This window comes from Oenanthe melanoleuca, chromosome 5 (assembly GCF_029582105.1).
Source record: "Oenanthe melanoleuca isolate GR-GAL-2019-014 chromosome 5, OMel1.0, whole genome shotgun sequence".
Classification (NCBI taxonomy): Eukaryota; Metazoa; Chordata; class Aves; order Passeriformes; family Muscicapidae; genus Oenanthe; species Oenanthe melanoleuca.
Window position 1 is genome coordinate 23,241,367 of NC_079339.1, and position 9,893 is coordinate 23,251,259.

Below are 9,893 nucleotides of genomic sequence, written 5' to 3' on the forward strand. Positions count from 1 at the left end.
TAGAAGGGAATGGGGAGAATTAAAGATCCTCTCTCTTCAATAATTGTGGACATTCTTGGGAGCACATTACAGAACAAAAACTCCACCATGGAGCTTACATTCCTCCTTTATGACCCTCAGTCCCACAGATGTCACAGCCTCGCTTCAAGAAAACATGAGCCTGACTCACAGCAGGTTTGAGAAATCACCCCAATGCTATTTCCAATTGAAGCAAGGGATCAGAACTTTCAAAAGAGAGAAGCAAGAATGAATGCCCAAAATAGCATCCTGGTAGTGAAGATGCCAGGGAAAAAAGCTAAACCTAGTCCATAAGGAATAAGAGGATCAATAAGATTATGTAGAAAAAAATCACTGCAGGCCTTTTTTCTGCAGATAGAAAATGGTAGTGATAACTAATCCCACAACATACTGGGGTTTTTTACTGGATTGTTTCCTTAAAAAATTATTTCACCTCAACTATGCAGTAAGAGAACAGTATTTCATGATCCATGCCAATTCTAGCCAAGCACCTTATCAGCTAGAATCACAAAAGGAAGATCTCAGCTCCCCAGACTGTCTCAGTGCATCTCTTCAACACAGAATCTCAAACTGCTGCCGACTCTTCTGAGCAGGAACATGGTACAGTCCACTCACAGCACTGAGCTACTTAAACAGATAAAAGCAGAAAAGCAGCAGCTGCATCATTTTATCAGGAAGACAAGATGACAAAAGACACAAAGGCATAGGATATATCATGGCAAAGCCAAAAAGAGAAACAAAAAGAGAACTTAAAACCCCTCAACTCCTATCCCTTCTCCAGACCACCTTCTCTTTCAAGCTGGTCTTCTCCATCCTCTACCTATGAAATTAGAGGACATGAAGAAGAGAGGCAAAAGAGGAAAGAACAAAAGAGGAGGGCTGCTTGCAGCAAAATTGTTTGTTCATTTTTCTGACTTCCTCCTTTCCTCCCACCCCAGGAGCACTTCCATCAGCATGCTGCACATCACCATTACTGGTACAAGATTGTTTCTGGGAAACAGCCTCTTAATAATGCCTCTATATAACACTTTGTATCCAAGCACTATTCCACCCAAAAGCATTAATCAAAACAAATACTACCGCTCACAGGCAAACCAGAAATACAGTACTGGATTGCAAAACAGGCAGGAAACTCATTAAGATTCCCTTCAGGGCAGTAGGGGAAAAGCACCAATTCCCATTCATAGAAGGATCATCCCTAGATGTAGCACAGAGGTCAGGAAGAAATTATGGTAATACAGAAATACCCATATAAAGAACATATCAGAGGGATTCTGTAACGGAGTTTTAAACTGCTTCAGAGTAAGCTTGACTGGTAGTCTATTCCTCACTCAAGTATCATCAGGGATCTATTTTGTCAGGTTCTGCTAATACTGCTCTTAGAAGAGCAGGAGTAGAGAGGGAGGATTGCAGATGTTCATATCCAAACACAGATCAGCCAGAAGACTGCAGCAGAGCAATAAAGGAGATCAGAAAAGCTGCCAAGAATCACAGTGAAGACTGGCAGAAGGGTGCAGGTCAGAATAAAGGACTATTAAGAGCTTTGCTGCAAAGTAAACTTGCCCTGCTTTTGACTACTCTTCTGGATTCTGGCCTGTATGGGCTATTTCTGCTTTGGGGGTCATTGCAACTGAACTCTTACAAGGTACAGTATCAACAAAACAAGGAGGACTTCTCTGAGTTCTATAAATCACCAAGCAGAAGCTAGGATGGAAGGGTTAAAGGTCTAAAAATGAGAGAAAGGGATCTGTGTGACAGGAAGGGAGCATGTGAGAGGGCGTGTGACAGGCTGTGTAGCAGAATGTGTGTGTCGATCTCATTCCCTTCAAGGCTCTTGGCCAAATGTGGAGCTGAACTTTCTGCAGACTTTGTCCTGCCAAGTCATGTTCCCTTCTCACACTGCCTGACATCACCACAAACACTCAGCTCGAAAACAGTCCAGAGGCGGACAGAATCCACCGCTCCAACCCCAGCCAGTGAAATGGCTGCACTCACGGCACACCCACCAGATGGGAAAACAGAGCCACTGACTCTCCCCTCAGGTTGTCTCCAAGAGCTCAGGAGGCCTCACCCTCATCCATGCAGAAATTGCACTGCCAAGGTACTAAGAGACCAGAGGTGCTAACAGACCAATGCTTTCCAATTGCCCCAATAAGAGATCAGAACGGACTGAAGGTCTGCACAAAGGCTCTAACAGGAAAATGCAAAAGAAAGTAACCATCAGACCATCTGAGTTTGTCACAAGCATCCTGCTGCAAGGAGTGCAGTCTGTTCCCAATTCTGGCACAACCCTGACACGAGAATGGAACCATCACACATGACCCACAGACAAATGAGTAGCCAACTATCCTGCAAAGACCCATGCTCCAGCAGGGTCTGCACAAAGCCAGCGAACAAACATTATCCTGTCAGAGCACTCCTATAACCTTGACTTCTCAGACATAAGTGCAAATCCAAGATCAAGGCTGCAAAATGCACCATGAGTACAGGTGTGTGGGAGTAGGCAATGGGACTAAGCCAACAAGTGGCTCCATTTCTTATTTTGATCCTTGTGTCAAGGAAGAAGGGTGTGGATGGCCCACTGATTCTGGGACATTGCTAAAGGCACCACCCAGAGCAAGTATCAGGGAGTAGCAGTGGAAGATGATACTGAAACAAGGGAGAACAAAGTCTGCAGTCTATTCTTGTTTTTTTTTTCTTCAGCCTTCACCCCTAGTCTGCTGCTTAAAAGCAGACCTTTAGAAAATGCCCTCTAAGTACAACTGATAGGGAGAAAAATTCATGTTTTCTTCAGGAAAAGGTTTCTCCTTTCCCCACTCCTGTTTGATTTCTACAAGAACAAACAGCAGCTTGGGTGCTTTCTGCAGACCAAGGTAAAATTTTTTCTTCAGTCCCATACCAGTCAGAGTTACATCCCCACTTTTCACATACTCACCAATAACAGAGGCAACATTGTATGACTGTACAGTTGCATGGTTATTTCATACCTTACATTTTAAATTTTTATTTTTAATTTTAAAAACTCCTCACAGCAGAAGTTTCCTCTTCCTTTGCTAAGGAAAAGGTTCTGACACCTTCCTTAAAGGTGCATTTTTCCTGTCCACGTGCTATATGGACCTTAAATCATATCCTTACTTATCATATCCTTACCTGGCTTCCTGTCCAGACATGCAGATGCCTGAGAATGTCCATCTCACCAGCTGTAAACACAAAAGCCATCTTTTGAACTTCTTCCTAGCCCTTTCACAGAAATGAACATATTATTCCTTTCCTGCACACAATGGCCAAAGGCGGGAAGCAGTCAATAGGAAGACTGGAATCACAGAGTTGCTGTTTGAGGGCCAGATGACAGCTTCTCCTACTCTTGGAGCTTGCAGCTGGCTGAGCTGAGCTGCCTGCCTCGGTGGCACTTCTCATGCAAGCCAATGCATGCTGCTGAGGGCTGCCCACAGGACTGTGAGTGTGCATGTGTGCCTGCATGTCAAGGCATGCACCACCACAGCAAGTCCCAAAGCCTGCTCCAGAGCAAGTGCATGTGCCCACACAAAGCTGCATGTGAGCTTCTGCCAGCAGATGTGCAAAAAGCCACTATGTGTGCACCTCAGACTGTGAACTCCTCCAGCAAAAATCTCTGGCAAGGCCTGTGGAGTCCTTTGGGGGCTGGCACATTTCTGCATGTATGTCCATGGCAACCAAGACATACTAAGAGCTGTTACAGAAGCTTACCTGTTTACCCTCATTTCATAAGGGCTCTAGATAAGACTAGTTAAATTCCAAATATTTTCCTTTAAATGGGCTTAACACATAGTTTTCATGATTACACTTGTTAATTTATTTTCTAAGTTAATGGCAATTTATTATGAAGTCTAAAACAAGCATTTAAACACACGCAGGCTCTATTCAAGCAGGACATGGCTACTGGAGAACGTTTAAAAAGTGCAATTCCTAAACTCAACTAAGTCACTAAGTCCACAGAGTCAGTACAAAAGAATTCTTTCTCAAAAAAGCAGAAAGATTTCTTTCTTCAATTCACTTATTAAATTAGTTCAGTTCACTCAAAGCTGGTGGAGGCAGCATAAAATGGGTAGGAGGTACCACTCTCCTACAATCTCCAAATGAAAACAAGACAAGGAATGATGAGTTATGCTCATTTTAAGACCTGGAAAGAGACAATTGCCAAAACCAACGAATTCATTCTCCAAAATACAGATACCACTACCCTGATAGAATCAGTTATTTAATAGCACTCTCCAGCAAGCACATTTTATTTTATGTATCCAGGGTGTGATTTGTGTGATTATAGTATAATTATTTTAAAATGCATATTTGATTTGACCTTTTTATTCAAATGCAGTTTTGTACAAGTTATGAGGAAAGAAATTCACCCAGTAATTACAACTGACCATTTTGTAACGTAAACATTTACTGTGATATAATAGCATAAATAGATGTAGGCAGATACACTGTATTGTCCTGTTTGGCAAGAAGCAGTAATAGATGAGCCTAACTGATTACACTAAAGCTCTGCCTTTTAAGAAATTACCAAATGCAAAACAAACTTTAAATGAATTATTTAAATCACTGACTTTAATGATTTCTATCAGCAAGTGGGAAGCCTTGATTTAACCCAATTGACCTTGTTTGCCTCATAGCTGCAGTAGGGCCAGGGGGCCAACATTGCCCCACTTCTTGGAGGGTCAGGGGATACAACTTCCATGCCCTATTGGTTTCAAGAAATTTTATGAGCATATTTGCCAATATTTTTAAAATATTAAAACAAACTAGAAAGCCTTATATGCCAGGATACACCTACTCTCTTGTCAGTCATGTGCTTTAGCAATCAGTCTGATACTCACCTAACATCTTATTTACATCTCAGAGAGGTTTCTATGAGTACACAATACAACCTGACTCTGCAACATGGCTTTTAAATTGCTTCAGTTCTCACATCCCACGAGATAGTTTTCATACTTAATCCTTAAAGGTACTAGTTTGGGTCTGCTCAAAACAAGAATTAGATTTCTCACTCTCTAACATTTTCTCTTTATTTCTCCACCAACTTCCCACTAAATAAACTTTTTTTTCCCCCCCCTCCCTAAACCTACTGGGAAGGTCTGCAATGCTCTGCTCTATTCTGTGCACTACCTTAGTTAACCTTTGTCCTCTCCAAATAAGATTGTTAAGAGCTTGACAGTGTATACTTCAAAGTGATTTATAATATTATACCAGGATTATGCAAATCACCCTAACATTTTCTTTTTGACACTCCATAAAGCAAGTAATTTTGCTTTACAGGAAATCTGGCTGGGACATCTCCAGATATAAAAGTACAAGTTACACTAGCTTTAGGGGTGTCTCCCTTTCAGTGGGAACACAAGAAAGGAATTTGTCTATGATCCAAATATGGAAAAAAAAGCATTTGGTCACGAGCAGGAAGTCACAGAACAAAATTGACACAGGAATGCTAAAGGAAGCCATTGTACCCTTTCTAACTGATATATTTTTAAGGTCTGACTGAACATGAACAGCCTCTTTTAATTTAACAGTATTATACACCTCTCTCAAACCTGAAGTAACTACAATGAAAATGCTAAGTCAAACACAGTACTTGTATACTAGCAGAAGTATGATCTAGTGACCAAGCTCAACCTGATTATAGCCTTAATGCAGGCCTGTACCTATCAGAAGGAAGCATGAGGTTCCTTCACAGCAAGCCAGTTTCCACAGCCAAGAGAATGTGACTCTGCCTTCCCGAGTTATTATGCTGTAAGGAAAACAAGTTAACACATCCTACAGCAGATCAGCAGAACATTCTCCCCCAACGAAACAAGGTATCTTTGCACAGAATCATAAAACGGTTTCGAATAGATCTAAAAAATCAAGTAGGTTGGGCAGGAACACCTATGACAGTTCTGGAAGACTGACTTTTCTCCAAGGCTGTCAGGTGTGCGAATCTCATTACTTGGTGGGGGAGGGAGGGAGGGAAGACGGAGAGTGACAAACAATCTGATAAGCTTTCCTATTCAACATGCAAAGACCCACACATCTGCAACAATGAGACTTTCACAGCAGCTGCTTCCAGAGCAGAAAGCAGGATCATCCTTCAATGCACCCAAGACAAAGCACATTATATTCTATACTCTTCCTTAGGCAGATGGGAATCACAACTTCTGAAAAACAGCAACAGTTAAAGATTTTTAAATTCCAAACTCGAAATTTTGAAAACTGACAGTCTTGACAGCCATACAATCACAGACCAGATCTAACTGCAAGAGACATACTTCCGAGATGTGAGACCATCACCACTTGATCTAAAATTCAGCAACAGCAAAACATTAATCCTGTTTACCTCAGAAAAAGCATGCAGAGTTGCAAGGACTAATCACAGAGAAAGGAAAAGAAAGTCATAGCAATCAAATGCACTTTAACACACTGGAAACACAACTCTTCCTGCAGGTGTAAGACAGGGACAAGGCAGCAAACTCCTGTTCTGTATTCTGTATTATTCTGTATGGCTGCACGCCTGTCCTGCATAGCCTCCCCCTGCCTCCCTGCACAGCCAGCTGGTAAGAGAAACATGCTGACAAGGCACAGGGAGCTGCAGCAGCAGTAACTGGAAAAAGCAAGCAACGGCAACCCCAGGCACACTGCCAGGACACACTAATTCTGTGATAAAGTTTCCTGTCCCTATTTTTTTAGATTAGGCAATTTATATATATATAAATAGTCCCTGCTGTGGTACTTCTCCCTGCATCCCTTCACAACGCGAGTAGCTGTAAGTTTCCTGTGGCAACTACAGAACTCCCATGCAGCTCCACAATGACCCATTTTCTGTCCTCCCTCAGGCTGGTTTAGGTTTGTTTCCTCCACCTCTTATTTTGGAGGTCTGGGAGAAAGTTTTTAAGTATTTTCACCCTGGTTTTTTTCCTGCAAAAGCTGGCCTTCCTGTATGAAAAAGGATGCATGGGCATATGCATGTATAAGAAAGAAGTACCACTGCAAGTTCTAGATTTCAGAAAGGAGTCACATCAGGAAGCCACACAGTCAGTCTGCCCATATCACAAGCCTTGCAGCAGAGGTATCTTCTGCTGAATATGCCAGAGGGGCATATTCAAGTGGCAAAGAAGTGTAGCAAGGCCAACCTCCTTCTGACCCCGGCACAATGGGTACCACGTCCAATGCCCTCTTTCCACAGCCCACATGATAGAAAGGTAGAGCTCAGCAAGAACTGGCTAAAGTCTTCAAACAGTTTTTGTTTCCATAATTAAAATATAAGGAGTGTTTTTCTACCTCAGCAAGGAGGTTACGTCTTGATTCAGACCCAATTAAAAAATCAAGCCCATCACTCAGTAAAGGAAATAAAACCCAGGTTTTCTGTTTTCTTTTGCCTGTTCTCAGGTATAGCCTTCTCTCTGACACCCAGGAAGAGCAGATGAACTCCATGTACCTTGAAACAAGAAGCAGATCTGAGAGGATTCTTCTCTATAGACAAACATAACCTGCAGTCATAGCCAGAAACTGTCTGACACAGTGATCCAAACTGTTAGTCAGAAATGTGACTCAGTGTTGGAGACTCCCTCAAAAAAGCCTTGCAGGGAAGGGCCCAGCTGTCCCTTTAGGAAAAAGAAAAGAAGGGAAGGAAGTTTCAGAAGACAGAGCATTTCTCTTTCACCAGTGATCCAAGGTTTCCTTCCAGGCCATAACGAAATCCTGTCTTGCCAGATCTGTGGACCTTAGCACCATAAGCGTCAGTGAAATGGCACAACGAAGAGTAACCACCAATGTAAGCGAAGTTACCTTTTAACAGCACCATGCAAACCGACAGCCTCACAGACAAGTTTCTGTCCTAGAAAACTTGTGACCTGAGTTGACAGGATGCAACAGGTGAATGACACTGAGAACTTCAAGTTGAGCAGAGAGGAAAGCTAACAAGTTACCACAAAGCAAGTAAACATCTCCGGACAGTACCTCCGGAGAGAGCAGACAGAAACCCGGACAATCCAAACGCACAACCCACAGAAACTGACACCGCTCCCCAGACGCCTCCAACCCCCTCAGCAAAGGGACTCTCTCCGACAGCGCAACCGCGCAGTCCCCGCCGGCAGACACGCATCACGGCGGGCGCTGGGCTCCGGACCCAGGCCGAGAGAGTGACCCCTTCCCTCCCGCCCGCCGGGCCCCACTCGGGGGACGCCGCCAGCCCGGCCCTCACCCCGCCAGGCCCCGGGCGCCTCAGCGGGACGGGCCGCCGGCGTGCCCTTTCTTCCAGCACCTTCCAGCGCCGCCCGGCACGGCACAGCACGGCCCGCAGCACGACGCGGGCGGGCGGCGCTGCGCCGCCGGCTCCCGGTGGCACGGAACGCTGCGGCGCTCAGGCCGGCGCAGGCCGCGGGGCGGGACAGCGCGTCCCCGTCCCCCGCCGTGAGTCACGGCCCCGCGGGCGGCGTGAAGGAGGCGCCGCCGCCCCCACAGCCAGAGCTAAAAGTTACCGGCACGGGCCGCGGCTCCCGGCGGTGCGCGGCCGCCGCCCCCCGTGGCGCAGGTGCCCCAGCCGTGGCGGGAGGGGCGGCCCGGGCCGGCGCTGCTCCCGGCGCTCTCGCCGGCGTAGTTCCCGGCGCCCTTCCCGGCGCCGCGGCGGAGCTGCCGTGATGTCACGCGGGCCCGGGTCACGTGCAGGCGCCGCCCGCCCCGCTCCGCCCCCGCGGGTCCTGCGGGACGCGAAGGCTCCGGGCCCCGGTGCGCTCCCGCCGCCGGCAGTCACCGCGCCCGCCGAGCCTCCGCTGCCGGCCCGCCCTCAGCGCGGCGAAACCAGCAGCAGCAACAGAACGATCCCAAAGCAGGTGCCGCAGGAACGCGCGTTCCCCCTCCGCAGAGGACCTTGCCCTTCCAGCACTCGCCAAGAACCTGCTCACTGGTGCGGTATCGGTAAACAAAGAAAAAGAAAAAGAACGCGGCTTCGTGCTGTCCTAGAGATAGGAAACAGAATTTAGTTTAAATTCACTGAGCATTCGAGCATAAGCAAATTAAATACGTTATTCCGTCCAACTGAGCCTCGTGTATTGCACCAACCCTGCCCTGAAATAACCCCTCTGCTTCACAAACAATTTGGCACTCTTATTAATACCTTACACACAACTTCCTAACGCTGCAAACTACGGAAAGTATTAAGCAAATAAACAGGTACAAAAGAGCTGGGTTATGAGCCGCTGTGCTTCATGAATCCAAGACTTCTTTCCAACGCGAGAGCCGTGCTTCCTTCTTTCCTTAAAGAGAAAGTGAGAACTTCATCCCCCTCCCTCTACGCACTTCTTTGTGGAGATCAACACTAACCAGCATTAAACTCATTTCACTGCCTATGACTTTTCCCTCTACACGGCACCCAAGAGATCCTCGGCCAACGATCCAGCGGATGCCCAGACGACAGCAGAAGCTAGGTTTCGTCTCACACTCATCTAATCCGACCAAGTTTTGTAAGGAACAACCAAAAGTGGGCAAAACCCGCCTCTTTGCCAAGAGCCAGGCGCAGCAGCAGCTTGCCATTCCACACGGGCATGCTCAGGCTGACGATTAGCGACCCACGGCTGCCGGGCTGTGCGTGCCAGGCCGCCTTCCCTCCTTCTTCCCACGAGTTTATCCAGGAGCACACGGACAACGTCAGAACACTGAAACCTCGTGTCCTAGAGTGAAGCTGCGGCGGGGGTGACACCGCTGCGCCCCCACTCCCACCCGCTCCTACCGAGCGCCTCGGCAGCTGCAGCCCGCGGCGAAGCCTTCGCAGGGCTGACAGCGCAGGTCCGCTCCGCTCCGCCAGCCCGGCGGGCCCGAGGCGGCCGCTCAGGGGATGACCGGGGCTGTCCCGCCGCCGGGATCCTCCT

At 46.8% G+C, this 9,893-nt stretch overlaps 1 protein-coding gene across 6 annotated transcripts in view; it reads right to left on the minus strand.

Moving 5' to 3' along the window:
- NR1H3 (nuclear receptor subfamily 1 group H member 3) overlaps nucleotides 1–9,842 on the minus strand; it is a 30,756-nt gene extending 20,914 nt beyond the window's left edge. The window contains exon 1 of one of the 6 annotated variants that reach the window (XM_056492605.1): nucleotides 9,755–9,842. The gene's annotated coding sequence lies outside the window, so the exon portion shown is untranslated. Of the gene's footprint in view, nucleotides 1–3,168; nucleotides 3,189–7,465; nucleotides 7,627–8,230; nucleotides 8,414–8,507; nucleotides 8,645–9,754 lie in introns of those variants that run through there. The other 5 variants (XM_056492606.1, XM_056492607.1, XM_056492608.1 and 2 more) reach the window with 5 other exon arrangements.
- Between the last annotated feature and the right edge of the window lie 51 nt (nucleotides 9,843–9,893).